This window comes from Prosopis cineraria, unplaced genomic scaffold (assembly GCF_029017545.1).
Source record: "Prosopis cineraria cultivar Desert tree isolate PC_DT_omini unplaced genomic scaffold, ASM2901754v1 PC10, whole genome shotgun sequence".
Lineage (NCBI taxonomy): Eukaryota > Viridiplantae > Streptophyta > Magnoliopsida > Fabales > Fabaceae > Prosopis > Prosopis cineraria.
This window is the reverse complement of record NW_026555341.1, coordinates 26976951-27002815: the sequence shown is the minus strand read 5'-3', so window position 1 is coordinate 27002815 and position 25865 is coordinate 26976951. Positions and strand designations below refer to the sequence as shown.

Genomic DNA, 25865 nt, shown 5'->3' with positions numbered 1-25865 from the left:
CAATATGTAACACCCTCAAATTTACAAACCAATTTTTCGTAAATTATTAAAAACTATTATCATGGTAGAAAATTTTTTTTGTTTTTACCATGATGCATCCAAGACATACCACAGGTCTTAAAATATCCCAAAAACAATTAGAACCATGAGGGACAGACATGATCCTCATGGCATGATATTCAAATCAGATCATAAATCAAGAGGGACAGACATAATCCTCTTGATCATATAAATACTTTTAATAAAAAGGATTAGAGTTTACATGCTTCACAAAGAAGATATGTCCTAAGTTGGCACAAGATACATTGTATAATCCAAAATAAGAGGCAACGTAAAAGATGGTGTCTCATACACCATAGTTACACCTCTGGTGCTTTCTCGGCCGGACTCGCTCCTGTAAAAATATTAATCACGGGGAATGAGACTTAAAAGTCCCAGTAACCAAAAATTAATATGTAATGATGCATGCGGATGTAACTAATCATGCGATTGCTAAGTGGGCACACAAAACATTTAACCGAACAATACTTTCAAACAAACCGAACAAGTATTTAATTTGCATGACGGCACCTTATATCCTCCTTTCGCCATGCTCGGACGCCAAATCACCAGGCCAAAGGTGAGTTGGACCAAGCGACACGCCACTCATTGGGTCCAATAAGGGCTTACCACATGGTAATAATTAACCGAACAGAAATTCCCATTAACACCATACATTAAAATACCCTAACAAGTCATGCATCATTCAAATATCCAAACAGGAATATATCCGAACAATAATATCTCATCATGATAAACAAAAATAAATTTTTGACCCACTGGGCAATAATTTCAAACAAGTATATATATACAGTATTTATTTTCATTAATTCATATTTTTTTCAAACAATAAAAACAATACATAACCATTCACAAACACACCCATCAAAACACATTAATAATGGTTACCTTGTGTCTTGAATAACAAGTTCCCCTTCACAACTCCTTTTTCACCACTATCTTTGTCAATATAATCTACATAATTATTTCACAATACTATATATTAATTTTACATTAAAATAAATAACTCTAATTTAAAGAGTTAGAAAGTTTTAGATCTATAATCCATATTAACACTAATCTAAGATTTATGCCTCATTTAACTTCCCAAATTCTTTTTCTAAAATTCTCGTACCCTAATAAACTATTTTTTTATCTTCAAATCACTTCTCGTATCACAATTTCATCCTTCTATATTCTAAAAATTCGTCCAAAAATAAATTAAAAATTTTAGAATTATCCTGAAGCCTCAAATCACCTTTCTATAACCTCAAAAATACCTATTCATACTTAAATAAATATTTAATAATCATAGGTTTATCCCTACATCTCAGATTCCATATAAATTCAACCATATAGATCTAGATTTTAACTCAAAAATTCTTAAACATGAGTTTCAAGCTCAAAAAAATATTCTATAATATTTATTATATCCCTAAGAGTTTTAACCTATATTTTTAATCCATCATATCATCAGATTAACTATCATATAGAAAAATTCTAATCAGAATATTTACTCTATCCTACAAAATAATCATATCACTAGAAAGCTAATATTATTTAGAAAATAACTATAAAATTAATTTTGTAATTAAATAAATTTTTAAATGCTAATCTAAACAAGAAAGTTAGAACATACCTGAAGAAAAAGAAAATAATCTCCCTTGCGAGAAAACGCCGAGCAACGTGAGAGGAAGAGAGAAAAATAATATAAAAATGGGATTGTGGTCCCAAAATTATACTAAAAAAAATTATAGGTTTGAATTTAATTATTGAAACCTTTGGGCCATTACTTGCAATTTTCACAAATTGCATCTTGGGCCCTTAGTTGCAATTTTTACAAATTATAATAAAAAATTCCTCATGCTTCCTCCACAATGCACCTCCTCTTTTTATACATGAGGAGGTGCTTTTCATTCCCACATCTAACCGATGTGGGACTAAACCCCCTCCCCCTTTTTTTTTACTTTCTTTTTTTTTTTTTTCTTTTTAACTCACACACACACATTAATAATAATTTTTTTTAAATCTTAAAATTACATCTTAACAAAATATTTCTTATATAATTTTAAACTTAAGTTTTTAATTCATAATTAAATGCCTAACCATATTATTATTTTCAAATAACCTCAAATAATATAAATTCCTATTATCATCATTTAAAAAAAAACTTAAATTTCATAAATTTTTTTTATCTAAAAATTAGGATGTTACACAATACCTATACAAGTTACATGATTTTGAAAAACTTTTATAGGTAAGCCCTTGTCAGCGGATCTACAAGCATATATGTGCCAGGAATGTGTATCACACGAGTTTAAGACTTAGCAATTTTCTCTTTCACAAACATAAGTTTGATATTGACATGCTTTGTACGATTGGAATTTCTATGGTTGTTAGCATAGTATACTGTAGACTTGTTATCATAATAAATGGTTAAAGGACGTGATATTAACTCAACTAGGCGTATGCTAGGTATCAACTTTCTAGCCATATAGCTTGACATGTAGTATGAAAACAAGCAATATACTTAGCTTCCATAGATGAAACTGCTGTAAGTACCTGCTTCATACTTTTCCAAGAAATAGCTCCTCAAACAACATGAAAATGTAGCTGGTCATGGACTTACGATAATCCAGATAGTAGCTAAAATCAGAATCAGAAAAGATAACAATTTCAAGATCTTTTAAAATCAAAATTAGAATACCCAAAAATCTTAAGAGAATCTGACCTTCTATAGGTCAACATATAATTCTTTATACCTTGAAGATACCTCATAACTTTCTTAGCGGCTTTTCAATGATTCAGACCTGGATCATTTAAGTATCGACCTAACACTCTAATGGCAAAGGTTATATCTAGTCGAGTATACACTTGAACATATATAAGGCTGCCAACAGCGAAAGCATATGGTATCTTTCTCATTTTAGCCCTTTTCTTATCATCTTTATGACACTGTAATTTTAACAATAGTTCACCTTTCTGAATAGAAGTAGGCAAGGGAGAACATGAATTCATTCTAAATTTCTTAAGTACCTGCTCAATATAGGTAGTTTATAATAAACCAAGAACACCACGAGATCTATTATAAGGAATCTGTATCCTAAGAACAAAAGAGGCTTTGCCCATATCCTTTATGTCAAAATGGCTAGACAATAGATGTTTTATCTCATTAAGGAAATCCATTAAATTACTGACTAGCAAGATATCATCAACATAGAGAACAAGAATGACAAAATTGTTCCCAACAAACTTTTGATAGATACATTGATCTGAGACATTCTTAACAAAATCGAGCGAGGTGATAACTTCATCAAACTTCAAATACCATTGTGAGAGAATTGTTTTAGCCCATAGATAGATCTCGTCAATCTAAAAACTAGATGTTTTGTGCTAGATTTAACAAAACCATCAAGTTGTGTCATGTAGACTTCTTCATACAAGTCGCTATTCAAGAATATAGTCTTGACATCCATCTAGTAGAGATCAAGATCAAATTGTGTAACTAAAGCCATTACCACTCTAAAAGCATCTTTAGTGGATACAGGAGAGAAGATCTCTGTGTAATCAATACCTTCTTTCTAATTGTAGCTTTTAGCTACAAGTCTAGCTTTGTATCTATCAATTTCACCTGTAGCTCCTCGTTTTATTTTAAAGACCCATTTGCAACCTATTAGTTTAAAACCCTTTGGTAGCTCTACAAGCTCCCATACGTGATTGTTGTGCATAGAGGCGATTTCTTCACTCATAGCCTTTAACCATTCAGAAGAATGTATGCTAGAGATAGCCATTTAATAAGACATTGGGTCTAAACTATTAATAGCATCTGAATCAAATTCCTGCAAATACACCATTTAATCATCGAGAATAGCAGACCTATAAACCCTTTGGGACCGTCTTGGTTTAACAACTAGATCCTCATTACCCTTTAAAAGTGGTTCATCTTCATCTTCATCTTGATCCACGGCATTATTTCTTTTAACATGAGGGGTTGTCATGGTAGACATTGGCAAAATATTACTTTTGTCACGTAAAGTAATATGCCTAGGCATAAAGCTCCCACTATCTAAGGCATCTTTAAAAAAATAAGCTCGATTAGACTTAATGACCCTAGTAGTATGATTTGAATAATAGAACCTGTACCCATAAGATCTGATGCAATATCCAATAAAGAAATCATCAACAGTTTTAACATCAAGCTTCATTTTTTATGGATTGCAAGGTTTTACCTATACTTTACAACCCCAAACTCACATATGCCTCATATGGAGTCTTTGGATTTGATTTGCTAGAAACTTGATTCAAAATATAAATAGCAGTTTTAACTGCATCACCCTACAAGATTTTGGCAGTGAGGAGTGACTGATCATGCTTTTAACTATATCTATGAAAATACAATTTTGCCTTTCCGCAATGCCATTCTATTACGGAGTGTTAGGCACAGTATACTGAGCTTCAATGCCATGCTCCTGAAGGTACAAGGCAAATGGCTCAGGGTTCTTTCCAGTCTCAATATATCTCCCATAAAATTCTCCTCCTCTATCAGATGTCACATTTAATTAACTTGCCAAATTTTAATTTGACCACTGCCTTAAAGTTCTTAAATGCATTAAGAGACTCGCCGTTTTCACACAAGGGTTCAATCCATCCATAACAAGAGTAATCATTTGTGAAGGTGATGAAATATTTAAAACCACCCATAGCCACGTGTGTAATAGGTCCACAAATGTCCATATAGTTTAGGTCTAAAATATTTTTAAACATCTTTGCCCCTTTGATTCTAGCTTTAGCAGGGATTTTTCCCTTTATGCAATCAACATAAGTCTCAAAATTTGAGAAATCAAGGTCTTGTAAGACATTTTACTTGGCCATATGTCCCGATCTCTTTCTAGAGATATAACCTAAACAACAATGTTATAACATAAAGGAATTATTGTTCGGTCTTTGATGTTTATGCCTAATAGCAGCATTAATTTGGAGATTAGGGAGTTCAAGTGACCAATCATTCAATCGATATAAACTATATATTAAGGAAGCATCACTACTACAAAATAAGCTTACAGGAGCACTTCAAAAGTGCTCTTATATCGAGCACTCTGGAATGTACAAGAGCGCTTAAAAAAGTGCTCCCGTATATATGCTATATAGGAGTGCTTTCTGAAAAGTGCTCCCATATATAAGGGTAAAAATTGGTTAGCAGAGGCATATACGGGAGCACTCCTAAATACCTGCTCCTAAAGATATATTTCGTAGTAGTGCATAACTAATATTAATGGAATCAAAACGAATATCAATTTTCCTATTTCTTTAGAAGAATGAATAACCATAAATATCCAATGCAGAAGTTGAAATTAAATTCCTCTGTGCAAAATATATATAAACAACATTATTCAAATTTAAGATATGTGCATAATTTAAATGTAAAGAAATAGTTCCAATGTATTTGACTAATGCCCTTACTCCCTGCTAGCCCTTACTCCCTGCTATGTCAAAGACCAACCTCTGTGCCTTACTTGGAACCTTCTAGTTTCTTAGTCCCTGTAGAGAATTTACAACATGCATAGTGGCGCTAGAATCCAGCCACCATGAGTTAAAGGATGTAACACTTACCTCGAGTGTTATCCAAAAATCACACAATTCAAACAAACTAAGTGTGGTTAAGGAGCTGATCCTCTAACCAACTTAGGAAACAAATCATTTAAATCACTAAACAGATACACCATCACAAAATAAAAATTTAAAATCCTTTAAAAAAAATTATAGGTCCTACCTATAGTGCACGGAAGTAAGCTAGATGAAAGTGGGATAAAAAGATTCTGTCATGACAACATTAAATTGCTGTCATGACAGCCCTCCTAGGCCAACTTCCGGGAGGCACCGTTCTGCCATTCGACCACCGATCGAAGTGATTTTAAATTTCACACATCATTTTTATTGATTACTAGTAGTATACCAAATTTCAAAAAGATCTAATGGTCGGATTAAAAATTTGACATGCTACAAGTTTAGTCATTTTAGCTGTCATGACAGCACCTCCGGACTAACTTCCGGAGTGCACTATTTCATCATCCGACCTCCGATTGGAGCGATTCCAAAGCCCACATGTCACTTTTAAATATTATTATTAGAATACCAAATTTTGAAAAGATCTAATGGACAGATTAAATTTCATGCATGTTGTAACATCATCATTGTTGCTGTCATGACAGCACTTTTGTTGTCATGACAGCTCCTCTGGATCAAATTTTAGATTGTGCCGTTTCTCTGTCTGGTTTCCGATCAGCATGATTCCAAATCTCACACGAAGCTTATAAAAGGTTTTACTTGTGACCCAAATTTTAGAGAAATCTAACGGTCTGATTAAGATTTGGACACCCGGATGCAAACATGCAATTTTTTGATAAAAACCATTTTCAAAATTGTCCAAATCTCATCTTAATGGTCACAAACCTGTGGGAACACTTTGGACACATCAAATAGGACTAAAAACACCTGATAGAATATTTAAATGATAGAAAAACTCTTTATACCAAAATTTGACCACCAGGTGCCATTTTCTAAAATGGACCCTATGTCCCTAAAATTTACAAATCACACAAAAGTGACCAAAAACCATTCCAAATATCATATACACATATGAATACACATGCTAAATATTTTCACTTGGCTCAGATATCTCTGTGGGGCCCACACACCTACTCTCTCTATTTAAGATATATGTTTGCCCATAGCACACCATTTACAATGCAACCACTTTGCATTTGCTTGTAGAATCACACACACACACATCAAAATAAATATCTGCTTATAGTGAAAACTTGGTCTACTAAATAAATCCATCAAAACCACACACCATAACTAAGTTTCCTAGCTACAAGTCTACAAGAAAACAAAAATTCATACACAAGCCATACAATCCACATATATTCACACGCATATATATAATCACATCCTACTAGCACCCTAATCCTAAATACATTACAATTTACTTGCTCAAAAGAAAGGGGTTGTAATTCTTTACAAATCACAAGTAAACCCCTAGCTTAGCTCTTTTTCCCGTCCACCAATGGATCCTTCACCTGGACCTGTAAATATTGTAAAGAAAGGGCTGAGACAACCACAGTCTCAGTAACAAAGAAATCGATATTCCTTATTACAAAAAAAGCTATAGTCAAGTAAATAAATAATAGATTCAAAATAACATATAATTAACCAATTAAAATACTTGAATACATGAGATAGGCTGATATAGCCTTTCCTGACCAACAGAATGCCCCTTGCACAACATATAAACCAAGGCATGATCTGATCCACTGAACTGCCTGTGCCCTTTCGACGTGAATCCTGAGTAGTCAAAGCTAACTCCCTCCCAGAGCCAACCCAACTTACTCTCCATGTGAGGGCTACTTTGGCCTAGGCACTCAACCTCACACTTCATATGCTGGATTCCCTCTCCCACTGAGAGATGCCGAACACTCAATCCACTAACCACTTTAGTGTACTGAGCCCACAATACGAAAGGCAACACTGAGTACTGACAGTGAGTTATAGAATATTACAAGACCACATCTCCCCATTAGTGAACTCCCACCGAGATCATGCCTCTTACCCTTTTTCTACCTTTTCTGAGTATTGACCACTTCAACACTTAAGGTAGTATAACACTCATGATTCATCCCTTAAGCTGTTCCTTAGCCTATCTAAGGTACCAAACCTAGTTTCACTTTCCTAAGTGCAACTCCTCTTTTTTTATGATCACAATGCATGCTAATAATCTTATTTCATAAGTAATATCATTATTAAATAGATAGTAAACATAGATGCATTATTATTAAAGCAATAACCCATAAACCCTTTTAAAACACATTTTATTTGCATTCAATTGTTTAAAACATGTAATGCATGCTAGATAATATTATCCACTCAAAAATAGCTAAACAAAGCAATAAGAAATATAAATTCCCCTATTACCTTAACCCTTTTGTACCAAAAGGGTTTTTCCTTGTTCAAAAATAAGACTTGGCTTGTCCTTTAACTTCCGAACAAATTTCACCAACAATCCCTACAACATATAACTGATTCACATCACTTATCATGGCAAATAGCATTAATGAAGACTATAACTCATACTATACAACTTAGGTCAATAAGCCATAATCTATCGTAATGGTCCATATATTAAACCAACCATTCACATAATATCACTTAACCATCAAAACCATTTATTAGCTATCACTAGGCTAATTTTCAACTCATATAATTTTTAATCTATTAAAAACCTTCATTTAGTATCACCAACTTTCATCATTAGCCCTTATAATGAAAACCAAATCTTAATTTAAATCTTATTGGGTTCAAATAGTAAAATTATAACTAAATCAATAGACTTAAACCATTGAGAAGCAAAACCCAACCTATTGGGGTTTAACTTTTTCCCTAAAACTCTATTTTTCATCCAATTACCCGCTCAAAATATTAGGGCATCATGTAAAAACTCAAAACAACCTCCTAAGGACCCAAGGAAACTAAGGCTTACAAGAATAAAGCCTTTTGGATCAAATTTCAGAAATTTTCTCTTCCAAAATTTTAAAAAACAAAGAGGGAGGGAAGAGGATTGAAGCAGGGAGTTTACCTATCGTGTAGCCGAGCTCGCAACGGTCGCAAAGCCTCCTAAATCTAAGCCTAACTCCCTCTCTTTCTCCTCTCTTCTTCCTCTCTTCCCGTCTCATTCGTGCGTTTCTTTCCTTCTTCCTTTTTTTCATCTCTATGTTCTATTTTTCCTCTTAAAACTGTTGATCTAACAATTTGAGAAAAATTACAAGAAAGGGCCCAACATTTTTTATTATAGCACAAAAGCCTGGGTCAACTTTGGTAATTTTTTCATAGTTAAAAATAAAATAAAACTAAACTTTTGCTGAGAAAAATTTAAACTCTGGACCTCTATCAAATTATTCTAAATTTTAATTTAATTATAGATATTTTATTTTATATTTAAAATAAATTTGAGTCTTAAAATTTCGGGATGTTACAAAGGAAGTTTCAATGGTGTTAGACTTAAAACAAACTAGATCTAGAGGGATAGTTTGAAGAATTATACCTTAACTTTCTTATTTGTTCTTCAGTTAGAAGCAATTAGCTTTGATGTGGTCGAGTTTCTTACAATAATTGCATAACCCCTTAAAGGGTTTCTTTCTCGACTTCTCACTCTTATTACCATCCTTCTTAAAAGTTAGATTATTAGACTTTAGGGCCTTTGATGCCTCAGGCTTCTTCCCTTTTCTCTTATACGACCCTCTAAATTTGCTACTAGAGCTATAAGAAAGATAGTTTACTGAGTGAGAGGAATTCTTCTTTATAGCTTCCTTTTCTTGAGTGACTATTGATATCATTTGGTCATAGACCATTTAGCTTCTTAAGAATTACGTGAAGTCCTTAAGAATGCATACTCTAGTAGCAATGATTGAAAGATATGGTAAATTAAGGTACTTTCACCAAAGTCAATCCTATATGATTTAAGCTTGTTATAGTAATGAACAAGCTTCAGAATATGCTCCCTGACACTAGATACTCTATCATATCGAGTATTGTCAAGCAATGACAAATAGTAATTTTTTTAAGTCTTGTCAAGCTTCTTGTATTTGTTATCAATAGCTTTTAAGTATTCCACTGCAGTATCCTTTTCAAGAATACTATCCTTAATTTCCTTTTCAATTGTATACTTGATGATCACTAGATAGATTTGGTTGGACTCACTCCATTGTTTATGGAAGGCCTTTTCAGAAGTATTGGACTCGGAAGAGAGATCCATAAGCTTAAGTTCTCTCAGAGCCAAATCTTTCTCAAAAATGGTAAGAGATATATTCAGGGACTCTTTCAAGTTATCATAGTTAGTCCCATTAAGATCCTTCACAAAGGATAGTTGCATAAAAGTAGATACTGAAATCGCAAAATAGAAAATAGGAAATATTAATTATGCATGCACAATATAACCATAAAACAGAATTCCCCAACAAGTGATTACCAATTATGTAACTATAATCATGCAACAAGAAGGGTCAAATACCATAAAGATTTAGCTCATAAAAAAGTCCTTACAAAATAATGCATTAAACATTTCCATACCTATAGGGTACAACAAATATCTAACATATTAAAAGAGTACTATTTGCCTATCCTCAAAAATCAACTATCAAAATCACATTAATAATGTCACACCTATGGGGTATGTGCATTATCAATGCTACAAGCTCTTAAGCATCATCAATAATTAACAAAGTTAACCTTAGGACAAAGCAAAATAATTTTAAAAAAATAATTCTTAAGGTCTTTTAGGAATTAGAGAACAAATTTAGGATTTAAGTGAAATTTTAAAAAGTGTCCAGAAGTTAAAAGGTAATTCTAGAAGAGACTTGGGTGCAAAATGCAATTCTAAAAGTTAAGGTACCAAGATATAATTTTCATAAATTTATTGGGGTCACATCACAAATTCCAGAAATTATAAGCCAAAGGAGGTAATTTTAAATTAGGGGGCCAAAAATGTAATTTATAAAAATAATTTTTTAATAATAATAACAATACTGCTGGGCTGAGAATAAGGCCTAATATCATTTAAGTGAACTAGTTGGTTTCACAGGCTAGCCATTTCCTCATTTTTTTTACAGATCTGGGCCTTAACAAAATTTAGGCCTAGCACCCATGAAATTGGATGCCTAGGATCTACTTTCTAACCTTGTTGCTAGGTCTTTTAGCTATTGCATAAGGAGAACATGAGGAAGAAGATGCCGACACCTATAGTGCAGTAGCTAGCCACGACGCCGACACCTTCCATGGTGACATGAACCAGAGGCAGGAGAGAATGATGCCAGTGACCATAGAGACGCAATCTCCATCCAACGACGCATCTGTAGCAGCTGGCAAGGAGGACTTTTGACTAGCAAATGGCATTTGTTTTGAGGTGACTTTAACAAAAAAATCCCTACAGTGCACTAGCGGCCATCTCTGGCAATTTGAAGCTCTCTCTGATGACAGAAACCAAACTTTACTGTGCAATGAGAGATCGAGATAGTGGTGCTATGAACTAGAAAGCTTCTCAGATCCTTAAAGCTGTGTCTTCCAGCGACTTGAAGTCGACGGCGACTCACGAACGAGACACAAATATGACATAATATAAAATACTAATATGAAATGTAAGGCTGAGGAAAGGTTACAGAATGAAATCATATCACGTGTTAATTTCATTCTCATTTTCAATAACAAAGATAAAAGAGAATTATCAACATATGAGTATGAATTTCTATCAATATATCATTATATGCATTAAAAAAATTGAGATATATAAATTACACAACCAAGGCTCTAATGCCACATGTTGGATTTAATATCTCAATTCATATAAATCAAATAAGATTGAGTAAAGTGATATGCGTACTTGAAGAATCCATAATTGAATATGAGACCTCGGTTACCTCGAGTATAGGAAATATACGACCCATTGGACTCCCATCGTTTGGAAAGAGTTCAGAGATGATGGAGATAAGGGAACACGTATATCGTGTTTTGGCCATCGACTGATCAACTTATATGGACCAGTTCAATAACCACCTACATAAATTAATTAATTAGTTAATTATCTCATATTATCCTTGACCCAGTCAGTTAAGAGATAAGGAATAACTGATGGCTACAGGGTTATAGGTTAGGCCTCTACTCGATAGGCTCACTTGTATGATCCACTTATCACAGTCCACACAAGATCATAAAGGCCAATTTGTTTATGCTTAATAATTAATGCAAATCCATGATATTTATAAATGAATAGAAAGAACGTAAAGAAGGAAGGGAGGAGAAGGTGGAACATACAGAGAGGATGAATAGAGGAAGATTTTGATATATCAATTTGAAGATGGAGATTGTTATTTCATGTTAATGGTTTTGCATGTTTTAATATTTTACCATGGATGAACGAAATTGGTAAAGTTGGTGAGTTAATATAGAGTAAGGAAGTAGGCTTAGATATGATGATTGAGAAAAAGATGATGATCGAGTTGCAAATCTATGAGAAGAAGAGGAGAGAGAGGACTAAAAAATATAAAAAAAGTTATTGTGGGGCCCACAAGTAATATTTTATAAAAAAATCAAAAAATTCAAAAGTGGATCCCACTAATGAAAAATGGATAGAGAAAATAGCATAGTGATGAAACAAATAATCCTGGAGGTTAAGAGATATAAATGACCTATATTTGAGTTTATGGTTATTTGTGAAATTTCACATACAGTTCAGGGACAAAAAAGACCCTTAACCCTTTTTAAAAAAGTTGAAGGGGAATATTATAAAAAAATGAGATTAGGTCCTAGACACTTATAGACCTATAGTTTAAGGCTGAAATTGTCCTTTAACTCAAATTTATAAGTGAATGTGTTTTTCACATTAATTGATTTGTAAATTAAAATAGTATGATAAATTAGAAGCCTCCATCCAAAATTAATAAACCCCCCTTAAAAAAGTTATATATCTTAAAAGTTAACTTATAAATTAATGTGAAAATTTTTAAATAGTAATAATATTTAATTATCAAATATCGAAGTATCAATATTCTAATAATATATTGTTTTAAAAATTAATATTCTTAATTACTTCTTTGTGTTGTTACTAGCAATGGTGTTCAAATAATCACCTCGTAGCAAGTTAAACTAATTGGTTAAAAATGATACTTTGGACTTTTATATTGGTAAGAAATAATATTAGTCTATTAGAATTTAGGTCTCACACAATCACATACCTGTGAGAATAGATGCGGATATAATTGCCTCATCTTGTCCTCGGTCTCCCAAATTAAATCACCAGGATTCATTCCTTTCTAAAAGAATTTAACCAAGCATATAGTCTTATTCCTTAATTGTAAATTTTTCACATCCACAATCCGCTCTGGCTTAACTCGATAAGTTAGATTCTCTTACAACTCCACATCTTTTGGCTTAATGATATGAGCAGGATCTGGGTGATAATTCTTCAACTGACTCATGTGGAAAACATCATGAACACCTGACAAACTCGGCGGTAAGGCAATCCAATATGCCATAGGTCCTAACTTCTCTAAAATCTCAAAGGGACTAATAAAACTAGGAGTCAATTTCTTAGCTTTTATTAATCTCCCAATGCCAGTCATTAGTGTGACCCTCAAGAATACATAGTCACCCACCAAGAATTCCAATGGCCTCCTATGTTGATCCACATAGCTCTTCTATTGACTTGGAGCTGTTAACAACTTTTGCTTAATCAGTTGGATCTTCTGAGTGGTTTGATTTACCAAATCTAGACCCAATAAACTTCTCTCACTCAACTCGGTCCAACACAAAGGTGATGGAAACTTTCTTCCATATAAAGCCTCATACGAAGCTATTCTAATGCTAGAATGATAACTGTTGTTGTAGGCAAACTCTACTAAAGGTAGATGAGAGTCCTAACTACCCCTCAACTTTAGTGCACAGTCTTGCAACATATCCTTTAATGTCTAAATAGTCCTCTCAGTTTGGCCATCCATATGTGGATGATAGGCCATACTAAAACTCAATCTAGTACCCATTGCTCTCTGCAATGCTCTTCAAAAGTTTAATGTGAACCTCAAATCACGGTCAGAGACAATGTCCTTCGGTACACCATAGAGTCTTACAATCACCTGTACATAGACTTTAGCATGTTGAATCATGTGATTTAATTATTACAAAACCAAGAGAAGATGTATTTGTTATATGTGTAGATATAAAGAATCATAAATGAAGACAAAACCTCAAGAGCATGAAGAATCAAGAGAAGTTGAAGATGTTTAGGATAAGTTATTTAAATTCTCTTAGATTCAATGTGAAAACTTTGAGAGCTTAATCACTTTTCATAATCATTAAAATGAATGTCATTTTTATGTATTAAGACTCATTTAAGTGTATTAAAGCTTGCAAACAATGTCTTTCTTGCATGTTGAAATTCATTGTAGCTGATTACAGTGTGAGATGTAGAATCACACATGATTCTACAAGTCACTCATAACAATCTACAGGTTAGGCATACTGACTGATGAATCACACAAGAGCCAAGAAGTGGTTCATACATTATTTATCACTTATGTCATGTGATGTCTTAAGCCTTGCTTCTATATGTAAAATCACACGTGAGAGTCATTGTTGTCCACACAAGTTTTAGCAACTATGCTTCATTATATTGTGTCAAAGTGTTGTTCATGCATGAGATCTGATGGTAGCCATGCATGAGATCTGATGGTAGCCATGCATGATTTGTCACTTTTGCACAATCATACTTTGCTTTGTTGAGTCTAAAGTCATCTCAAGCCTAGTTCAATTTGTTCACTTGTATGATCATTGATTTACAAATCCATATCTCTTGACCATACAAAATCTTGCTTGAATCATGTGCAATTTCGGCGTGAAAATGAACCCAGACTAAGCTTGTGCATTATTGTTTGCTATTTTACGAGTGAATATGTGATCCAAGTGTGATTTGTCATCCCATGTAGACTAAGTTTGGATGTAGTTATTTCACGTTGATAGCCTTTTGGTTTCACACAAGTTTTATATAATAGTATTGGCTTTGGCATTCTACTAGCCATTTCACGTGTGAGAGCAAAGAAATTCCATATGTGATTTGTCACATAAAACTGATGATGGTTTCTCATATGAAAAACTATGCATGAGAGCTGAAAGTTCACTTGCAAGATTTAGCAAACAGAAATGAATGCATATTCATAGATGCAAAATCACATGTGAGAGAAAGGAGGTTCCATGTGAGTTTTAGCATACAGAACTAGATGCTTATTTATAAGTGCAAAACTATGCGTGAGAGTTCATGGGGTTCACGCGTGATTGATCTCATATACATTTATGGAACAAGCTAAGTGCAATTTCACATGTGATTCTAGTAGTCACTCACAAGAAATTACACTAATGGACATAATCACTGTTCCAACGGTCTATCAACTATCAAACTATATGTGATTCATTTTGAGCCAGAATAAGAACTAATGATCTTTGAGTAAACTAATCTCTATTTGAGCATTTGAAAACTTTCAAAGTGTGCTTTAACATCTTGCATTCATTCATTATTCTTGAAAAGAATTGTAAAAAGCTCTCATAAGTTTATAAGCTTTCAATTATAATTTCATCTACTCTTTAAGAGAGTTTTTTCGTGAAAGTTTATCTTCTACATTGAAAATCTTGAAAAGGTATTTTTTTAAGTGTTTGTAACAACTTGCTAAGTTGTAGTAAGGTTTGTTGATTGATTCAAGACAAGTTAAGTCTTGAGAGTTGTATTGTGGTGGCAAGTGCCCATTGAAGATTGTGAACTTAGTTGAAAATCTCAAGTGTAATCTTGAGGACTAGATATAGGCCAAGTTTGAGGCTGAACAAATATAAATCTTGTGTGTCTCATCTTCTTCTTTCATACTTAAGTTCTTCACTCTTTCAAATTTTTAAAAGTTTTTAAGTGTCACCCAATTCACCTTCTCTTGGGTGCCAGCCTATCCTAACATTTGGTATCAGAGCTTGAACTCTTAATTAAAGACTTAATAGTCTAAGAGGATCTTATGGATGATTTTGATGATAATGTTCTCTCAAAAGGTGCTAGGATTAATAGGCCTTCAAGATTCAATAGTGAAAACTACACCTTTTGCAAAAGTAAGATAAGATTATTCTTTGAGGCCTTAGACCTTGATCAATAGGAGATTGTTGAGAGTGGTCCTTACATTCCATATATAAAATCGTAGATGGACAACTTGTAAGAAAAGAAAGGAATGAATTCATAGAAAAGGAAGAAAAGCTTGTGTTGCTAAACTTTAAGGCGAAATTAATTATTGCAAATGCCTTAAGTCAACAAAAGTACTTCTGTGTGAGCAATCTGGAAATAGCAAAGGAGATGTGGGATGCTCTAGAGATTGTTCATGAAGGCACTAAAGGAGTCAAGGAGAACAAAATGAGTACATTGACTTAGCAATATGAGCTGTTCAAGATGAAGCTTGAAGAAAGTATTAAAGATATGCAAATCAGATATATACATATGATGAATGAGCTTGCAACACTTGGAAAGGCTTATACTCAGAAGGAGCAAGTTAGAAAAATTATGAGAGGTCTTCTGGCTAAATGACAACCCAAAATTATTGCCATTGAAGAGGCAAAAAGTGACTCCATGAGATTTATGGCAGCACTATTTGAAAATCTTGCTGAGCATGAAGGAAGACTATCTATGCTAAAGGAAGATACCGATAAGAAGAAGTCACTAGCTCTAAAAGTGACAAAGAAAGATTCTGATCTTGAGACCAATGACAGTGAAGATTCAGATGAAGAAATGGCCATGTTTGTTAAGAAGTTTGGCAAATTCTTTGAAAAGAAGAAATTTGGCATGAAGTTCTTAAAGAACAAGGAAAAAGAAATAATTTGATACAAGTGCAAAAAGCCTAACACATTAAGGATGACTGTCCTCTGAAACAAGAGACTAAGAGCTACAAATATGAAAAGAAGAAATTTAAAGCTTATCTCTCTTTAATCTGGGGTGACAATGATGAGGAGTCCATAGAAGAAGAACAAGCAAATCTCTATCTAATGGCCAAAAGCAACTCTGATTAGGTAAATGATTCAGACTCTGACTTTGAATTTGATTTCACTTTTGAAGAGTTAAAAATTGCTTTTGAAGAATTTCACAAAGAATCTTATCTTCTTATAAAAAATCTTTCTCTTGTTATTCAAAGAAGGTTTCTAGACAATAATGAGAGTTCATTTGAGCTTGTGAATAGTAGAAATGAATATAATTGTTAAAGAATATTGAGTTTTGTGCAATTATAAGGTTAATGAAATAGTTAGAAAATTTTTAGTAAATTATTGGGTAATTATTGATGAAGAGTTGTATTGGATTGTAGAGTAAGATAGAGTTGGCACTCTTGGGCAAGAGGAGGCTCAAGTGAGTTGTGCATTATGGGTAATTGGTTGAGGTGTAACAAAAAACCTAAATTCCCTCCCTATTCTTGTTTGATATTGTTTGTGGGAATTGTGAAATTTAAATGGTACTCCCTCCGTCCTAAATTATAAGACATTTTTAGATAAAATCTTACATACCAATAAACCTCATCAAATACACTTAACAACCTTATTTTTCCAAAATAAAAATATAAACTTCTCAAAATACCCATCATTTAATATATTGAAAAGAGAAGTAATGGAAATTAATCATAGAGAGAGAAAGGGTAATATTAGAATTGGTGCATTTAATGAAACCTTAATCTACTCAAAGTGTTTTATATTTTGAGATGGAAAAACTCTTCCAAAAGTGCCCTATAATTTAGGACAGAGGGAGTATTTGATTATGAAAATGACGTTTTTTGATTTAGAAAGTATATAAAGTGGGATTATGATATTGAAAATAACATGATAAAAATGATTTACATGGAAATGATCTTGAAGTTCAAGCATGTGTTGTATATTGAGAAAACTTGTGAAATTGAGTATGAATCGTGTAATAGCATGATGATATGAGCATAAGGTAGGAGTTCACCCTAAGGTACCTTTTAAAATCTACATGGCATTAGTGCTAACATTATGAGTGGCCTCGATGTTTGATTTTTTATTGCATTGTATTATCATTTTCCCTAAATGGAAATTGGTATTGGTCAAGCATTGCCTTGTATTGTTTTTCCCCCTTATTAGATAAGTCAGTCCAACATTACAAGCTAAGCTTGGTGATGAAGCTCAAAGGGCGGTTCAATCTCAAAGAGTCGTTGCTGCTTTCAATTTGTGTCCAAGGGAAGGAGAAGAAAATAGTTTAAGAATGGGGTGAGACAAATGTCTTAATTAATACATTTAATGTTGGAGAGTATCTACGAGTTGTTGACAACTTATCTCAATGGATTTTCACAATCAATGCCACACAATTCCAGTACACAAGATTTATGATCAATCATTACCGTAAGCCTATCTCAACACATCAAATTCAGTCAACACATGTATATGTTTATCATGCCCCACACACACACACACACTCACACACATTGAGCGTTACTATAATCTTAATTTCATATCCTTAACCACACTTAATTAAACAAAGAGCATAACCAGGCTACATATACTAAGTTCAACACATCATATTTATTTCACCTAACTATCAGATAACACTAACTTTGCATACAATCTCAAGATTTAGGTAACATAGCATTCCAAATTAGTTTTATAAATCTTACTTCATACCACCCTTACATTCTCCTTATTTTCTCTAGCTAAGGTCATGGGCTTTAACAATTGAATAGACTTACTCATGTGACTGGGTGTCCTAACTCTTTACTTATATAGGAGATGTTGCCCAACCAAATAACATCATTTTTAGTGAATTTTTTAAAAATTTTCATCATCCTATTTATAAGAAATAACAATATTTTATCTAAACTATTTATTGATATCGCAAGTAGTGAGTTACTTTCGATACTTTAAAAAGCATAATCTCAAAGACTAGGTACCAAGAAAAAAAAAAAGGAATTCTACTGGCCCACTTAATTTGGTACAAATTAAAAAAATTGAGAAACAAAATAAACAAGTGGGAACCAATTTTAGTGTCATTGCCTCTAGACCGTTTAAATTTAATTTTTATGGTTCAGATTTACATTTTTTCAACAAGTATTTTTAAATATATTTTTTTTGAAAAACTAATAGTAAAGAGATTGTCTTTATTTTAGATTTTATATCCATTAAAATAATTTTAAAAAAAATCAAAAAGTTATAAATCTGGATCATTCAATTATATTTAAATGGTTATGAGTTTTCAATACTCATTTATATAATGAGGACTCAAATTGGTTCCTAAAAGTGAGAACATGTTTCTTTTTCTCATTAATTTTTTTATATAATTTTTTTCAATAAATTAAAGATACTTTAAAAAGCATAATAATACTTGGATCAGTCCAAGACCAAGGACTCCAACTCCTCTCGCGCCCATGTAGCTAGTGCGCTCATGCCGACGCGTTTCGAAACTTGTTATCGGGGAGAATGGCATATTGACACCTGAGGCCCCCATATGAAAGAAATTTGTACTTAAGACCTAAAATATTTTGAACTGTTGATTCTACAAGCTCAAAAACTTTATATGCAAATATATTTTCAGTGAAAAGACTCATTTACCTCTCATTTGAAATGTACAAGTTTCCAAAGTGTATGTACAATAGAATATCCTTATATAATATGATAAGTTCATACATTAACAACACAGTATTTGTTCATTATACATAGTTCGTGTAATTTAATTAAATAATAATGTACAAGTTCTCCAAGTTTATGAATAACAGAATATCCATATATGATATGACAAGATTCATACCTTAACAATACAATATACATTCATTATACATAGTTTGTGTAGTTTTGTTGAACAAAAATATACAAGTTTGTATAATTTAGTCTATACATTACAACATATTTGTTTATTATATATAATTTGTATAATTTAGTTGAATAATAATATACAAGTTTCTCAGGTGTATGAACAACAATATGTCCATATATAAAATAATAAGATCTATACATTAACAATATAATGTGTTGTGCATGATGTTATTTTGAATAGATTTACTCATATTTAACTTGTATTTTAAAAAAAATCATTTTTTTAGTAAATGTCAATCAATTGGTTATCTTTATTTTTGATATTGTCATTTACCTTAATAAAAAAGTTATGAAAATTATAAAAGCTTTTTAATATTAACATTTAAAGTTCATCTATTAACAACATAATACATAGTTTGTGTAGTTTTGTTGAACAAAAATATACAAGTTTGTATAATTTAGTCTATACATTACAACATATTTGTTTATTATATATAATTTGTATAATTTAGTTGAATTATATACAAGTTTCTCAGGTGTATGAACAACAATATGTCCATATATAAAATGACAAGATCTATACATTAACAATACAATGTGTTGTGCATGATGTTATTTTGAATAGATTTACTCATATTTAACTTGTATTTTAAAAAAAATCATTTTTTTAGTAAATGTCAGTTAATTGGTTATCTTTATTTTTGATATTGTCATTTACCTTAATAAAAAAGTTATGAAAATTATAAAAGCTTTTTAATATTAACATTTAAAGTTCATCTATTAACAACATAACGTTTGTTTATTTCACATAATCCATATGATTTACATTTGTTGAAGGAGAGAAAACTTACAAGTTACTAGATGAAATTTGTAACAGAAACTTTGTAAATAACATTTAAAGTTCATTTGTTTATAGCAAAATGTCTATTTATTCTATAATTGACATGATTGACACTTGTTGAATGGGAGAAAATTTATAAGTTATCCAAATAAAATTTACAATAAAAAGTTCATAAATAAAAATCAAAGTCCATTTATTTCACAAATGGGCAATTATGTCTTTTCACTGAAAAATTTAATTGCAAGAGAGGCTTTTGGGCTTGCAAAAATATTTTATATTCTATTAAGCCTTTAATTAATGCAAATATCATGGTTCTATGGATCTTTAGTGCAATTCTCCCTTATCAATTAAGGTAATGTTTTTTTTATTACTCATAGTAGGTTTTTTTTCTATTGGAAGCAATTATGTTCGAGATACAGTCGGATACTAAATTCGAGTACCACTCTTAACAGGAATTGGTTCTTTAGTTTGGTATATTCTGGGACACTAATCCCTTCTGCTTGACTCAACTTCGTTGATAGGTAATGTCTTTTAAAATAACCATACACTCACAATAATCTAATTTAATAACTATTACTCACAATAGTCAAGTTTATAAAAGTTTCTTTTTATAACAGTTTCAACTTGATCATCATGGTTTCAATGGAAATTGCAATGGATGGCTGATATCACATTCCACAACGATCGGAGAACGAGCACCATGAGAGGAGCCATATACACGATATTGATAGTCCAACTCGAGATCTCAAGCCACAAATCGTTGGTTGAGAGGAGTGGGATTTAGATGATGTATATATTTTTCTTACTCCTTTGAACTTTTTTATATAAGCGAATTTTTCAAAAGTTTTTATCATCCTATTTATAAGCAATAACAATATTTTATCTAAAGTATTTGTCGATGAGCTAGACCAACTATTAAAAGCAGCGAGTTACTTTAAAAAAACAACATGATATCTCTTTTTTTATTAATAAAAAGATACTTTGAAAAGCATAATCTCAAAGACTGGGTACCAAAAAAAAAAAAAGGAATTTAGGGGTCCATTCGGTACAAATTAGAAAGAAATTGAGAAACGAAATAAAAGTAAGATAATGTTTCTTTTTCAATAAAGATACTTTGAAAAGCATAATCTAAAAGACCCCAAGTTGTCTCTGGCCTGTCTTGCTAGCGCACGATGCTGACGCATTTCGAAACTCGTTATTTTGTGAATTTAAGGTTCAATCCTTGGCATCCTTATCGTACGTATGAACATATTTTTAATTGGTCCAATGAATTCACTTATTATGATGTTAATATAGGAGGTACGTACTAATTAAACACTGGAAAACAAGGAAGTTGTGTTATACTCTAGTGTTAATATCTGGTGATGAGCGATTAACCTCATTATTCAGCATATATGATTTCACTGAAGTAAAGAGACCAAATATGATTAATCAGAAAAATTGATGACATGCAAAATCATATCCACAAGTTCTTCACAAAATTAATACATTTTATTTTCAAGCTTACGTTTTTTTCTTTCATAAATATGATACATAGATAATTGTCCGAATCCCTCAGTCACACATTATTGAATATATATATATATATATATATAAACTCTTCCATTTCCACATCTTTGTATATTTATAGTCCTCCTGGCATGTTACATGATCCATAACCTGCAATTATAAATAAGACATACAAATTAGAAACAAAGAATAGGGGGGAAAATTTTAAATAGTAATAATATTTAAGTTACCAAATATTGAAGTACTAATATTTTAATAATATGTTATTTTAAGAAATTAATATTCTTAATCACTTATTCGTGTTGTTACTAACAATTGATTGCTTAAAATAATATTTTGGTCTATATTGGCAAGAGATAATATTAGTATATTAGGATTTATTTGTAATTTAAGAAACTTAATTAGTATTACTTTTCTGATAAGGTCCTTTTTTATAATTTTATTGATCCTTTTATATAATTTTTTAAGTCTTTCTTTATAATTTTTTGGGTCAACTAATAGTCAAGCTAACCAATATTTAATGGAAGGGTGACATTGCTCTGTCTTTTAATACATGAACAGAAATATTGCACTACCCTTGACTTGAGAATGTCTAGTGCACTTGAAAAAAAAAAAACCCCAAGGGCAAATTAGCATTTGAACCCTTTTTTTTTTACATCTTCTAAACGCCATCAATTGTTGTAAAATTATCAGGTCTATAGTTACTTAACGTTTAACCTCTGTTAATTTTTATCCCTCATTTGGTTGGAGGGGAATAGAGGGAAAGAAAGTGAAGATTTTAACGATTTCAATTTAGAAAATAGAGATGTTGGGTTGAAGAGTGTCTAGTGGATTTGTTAAGGTTTGTATCATGATTTAGGGTTGTAGTTGTGGTTTCTAACCAAACCTTGATTGTGAATTAATTATTTAAGGACAATGTAGTTATTCAAAGAGGGTTTAATTTCTAGACTATAATGATAGTTCATTTGAGCTTGTGAATAGTGGAAATAAATATAATTGTTAAAGAATAGTGAGTTCTGGGAAATTATAGGGTTAATGAAATAGCTAGAAAATTTGTAGTAAATTATTGGCTAATTATTGATGAAGAGTTGTATTGGATTGTAGAGTAAGATGGAGTCGGCACTCTTGGGCAAGAGGAGGCTCAAGTGAGTTGTGCACCGTGGGTAATTGGTTGAGGTGTGACAAAAAACCTAAATTCCGTCCCTGTGCTTGTTTGATATTGTTTGTGAGAATTGTGAAATATAAATGGTATTTTATTATGAAAATGATATTTTTTGATTTAGAAAGTATAAAAAGTGGGATTATGATATTGAAAATAACATGATAAAATTGATTTACATGGAAATGATCTTGAAGTTCAAGCATGTGTTGTATATTGAGAAAACTTGTAAATTAAAATTGAATGTGAATCGTGTAATGGCATGATGATATGAGCATGAGGTAGGAGTTCAACCTAAGGTAACTTCTAAAATCTATGTGGCATGACTACCATCATGAATGGCCTCGGTGTTTTATTTTTTATTGCATTGTATTATCGTTTTCCTTAAATGGAAATTGGTATTGGTCAAGCATTGCCTTATATTGTTTTATTTTTTGGCTTATTGGATAAGTCAATCCAACATTTCAAGATTGGTGATGAAGCTCGAAGAGCGGCTTAATCTCAGAGAGTCGTTGCTGCTTTCAATTTGTGTCCAAGGGAAGGAGAAGAAAATAGCTTAAGAAACGGGTGAAACAAATGTCTTAATTAATAACCATATTTAATGTTGGAGAGTATCTATGAGTTGTTGACAACTTATCTCAGTAGATTTTCACAATCAATGCCACACTATTCCAGGACACAAGATTTATGACTAATCATTACCGTAAGCCTATCTCAACATATCAAATTCAGTCAACACATGTATATATGTTTATCACGCCACACACACACACACACACACAGACACACACACACACACACACACAGACACATATATATAGACACACACACACACATGTATTTCGAGTATTATACTATAATCTCAATTTCATATCCTTAACCACACTTAATTAAACAAAAAGCATAAGCAGGCTACATATTAAGTTCAACGCATCATATTTATTTTACCTAACTATCAGAAAACATTATCTTGGCATACAATCTCAAGATTTAGGTAACATAGCATTTCAAATTAGTTTTATGAATCTTAACTTCATACCACCCTTATCTTTTCCATATTTTCTCTAACTAAGGTCGTGGGCTTTAACAATTGAATAGACTTATTCATGTGACTGGGTGTCCTAACTCTTTAGTGAGGAGATGTTGCCCAACCAAATAACATCATTTTTGGAGATTTTTTCAAAAGTTTTCATCATCCTATTTATAAGAAATAACAATATTTTATCTGAACTATTTATTGATATCGCAAGTAGTGAGTTACTTTCGATAGTTAAAAAAAAGATACTTTAAAAAGCATAATCTCAAAGACTTGATACCAAAAAAAAAAAAGAAGAATTTTAGTGGCCCATTTAATTTGGTACAAATTAAAAAAAATGAGAAACAAAATAAACATGAGGGAACCAGTTTTAATGTCATTGTCTTTATACCGTTTAGATTTAATTTTTATAGTTTAAATTTACATTTTTTCAACAGGTGTTTTTTAAATAAAAATTATTTTTTTTGAAAAACTAATAGTAAAGAAATTATCTTTATTTTATATTTTACATCCATTAAAATAATCTTGTAAAAATAAAAAAATTATAAATTAAATCATCTAATTAAATTTAAATGATTATGAGCTTTTAATATTTATTTATATGATGAGCAATGATATTGGTTCGTGAAAGTGTGATTGTGATCACATCTTTCTTTTTCTCAATTAATTAAAGATACTTTAAAAAGCATCCTCTAAAGTTACCTGGACCAGTCCCAGAGCAGGACTCCAACTCCTCTATGGCCCATGTACCTAGTGCGCTCATGCCGACGCATTTCGAAACTTGTTATCGGGGACAATGGCAAATTGACACCTAAGGCCCCATATCAAAGAAATCTGTACCCAAGACCAAATATATTTTGAATTCTTGATTTTGAAGGCCCAAAAACATTTTATGCAAATATATTTTTCAATAAAAAGACTCATTTGCCTCTCATTTGAAATGTATAAGTTTTCAAGGTATATATGCAATAAAATATCCTTATATAATATAACAAAGTTCATGCATTAACGACACAGTATTCATTCATTATACATAGTTTGTATAATTTAATTGAATAATAATATATAAGTTTTTCAAATTTATGAACAACAGAATATTCATATATAATATGACAAGATCCATACTTTAATAATACAATGTCTATTCATTATACATAATCTGTGTGGTTTAATTGAATAAAAATGTATAAGTTTCCTATGTATATGAACAATAGAATATATGTGTATAACATAACAAAGTCTATATCAATGTTTTGAAACTCAGACTAGACATCGAACAGGAAAGAGCAACGGGTTGCGGTTTTCATGGTCTAACTGGTTAGACCGGCGGTCGAATCGGTGACATAAAAATTAAATAAAAAATAAAATTTATATGCGCAATTATATAAATAAAACATTAATTTGTCAATGGTGCTTGGGATCTCGACCCCAAAAGCTAGATGCTTGGATCGTTGGAGCTAGAGATAAAGGCATGTCAGTTCAAGCTTGTGATCTCAAAGGAAAATGTTAGAGCTGGAGGCATGCCGTCATATCATGACTCACAAGCTTTCGATCTCGATGCTAAAGGTTGGATCTTTAGAGCTGGAGGCAAATGTTGGAGGAGAAGTTAGAGATTGAGTTTGGGCCATGAAGGAGAGATTAGAGATTAGAGAAGAGAAGAAAAGAGAGAATTAGTTATTAGAGAAGAGAAATTGTGAATCTAAGCAACTCAGCCTAAATTTCTTTTTTTTTTATTTTTTTGGCTTTGAACCGGGTTGACCCGAGTTCGGTTTCCAGGTTAAAGTCAGTTCTCTCAAAACCAGCCGGTTCAATCCGGGTCAAACGCCAGATTGGTTCAATTAGTTGAACTGGACCGTTTTGTTCAACGAGTGACGGTCGGACCGCTCGGTTCAATCCGGTTTTAACAACATTGGTCTATA

General features: G+C 32.0%; 1 long non-coding RNA gene across 1 annotated transcript; it reads right to left on the bottom strand.

Annotated features, from left to right (window-relative positions):
• Positions 1-232: 232 nt before the first annotated feature.
• Positions 233-1766, bottom strand: LOC129321785 (uncharacterized). The gene is made up of 3 exons (XR_008596100.1): positions 1679-1766; positions 949-1014; positions 233-394 (listed from the first exon to the last, which is right to left on the bottom strand). It is a non-coding gene; the product is annotated as an uncharacterized LOC129321785 (long non-coding RNA).
• Between the last annotated feature and the right edge of the window lie 24099 nt (positions 1767-25865).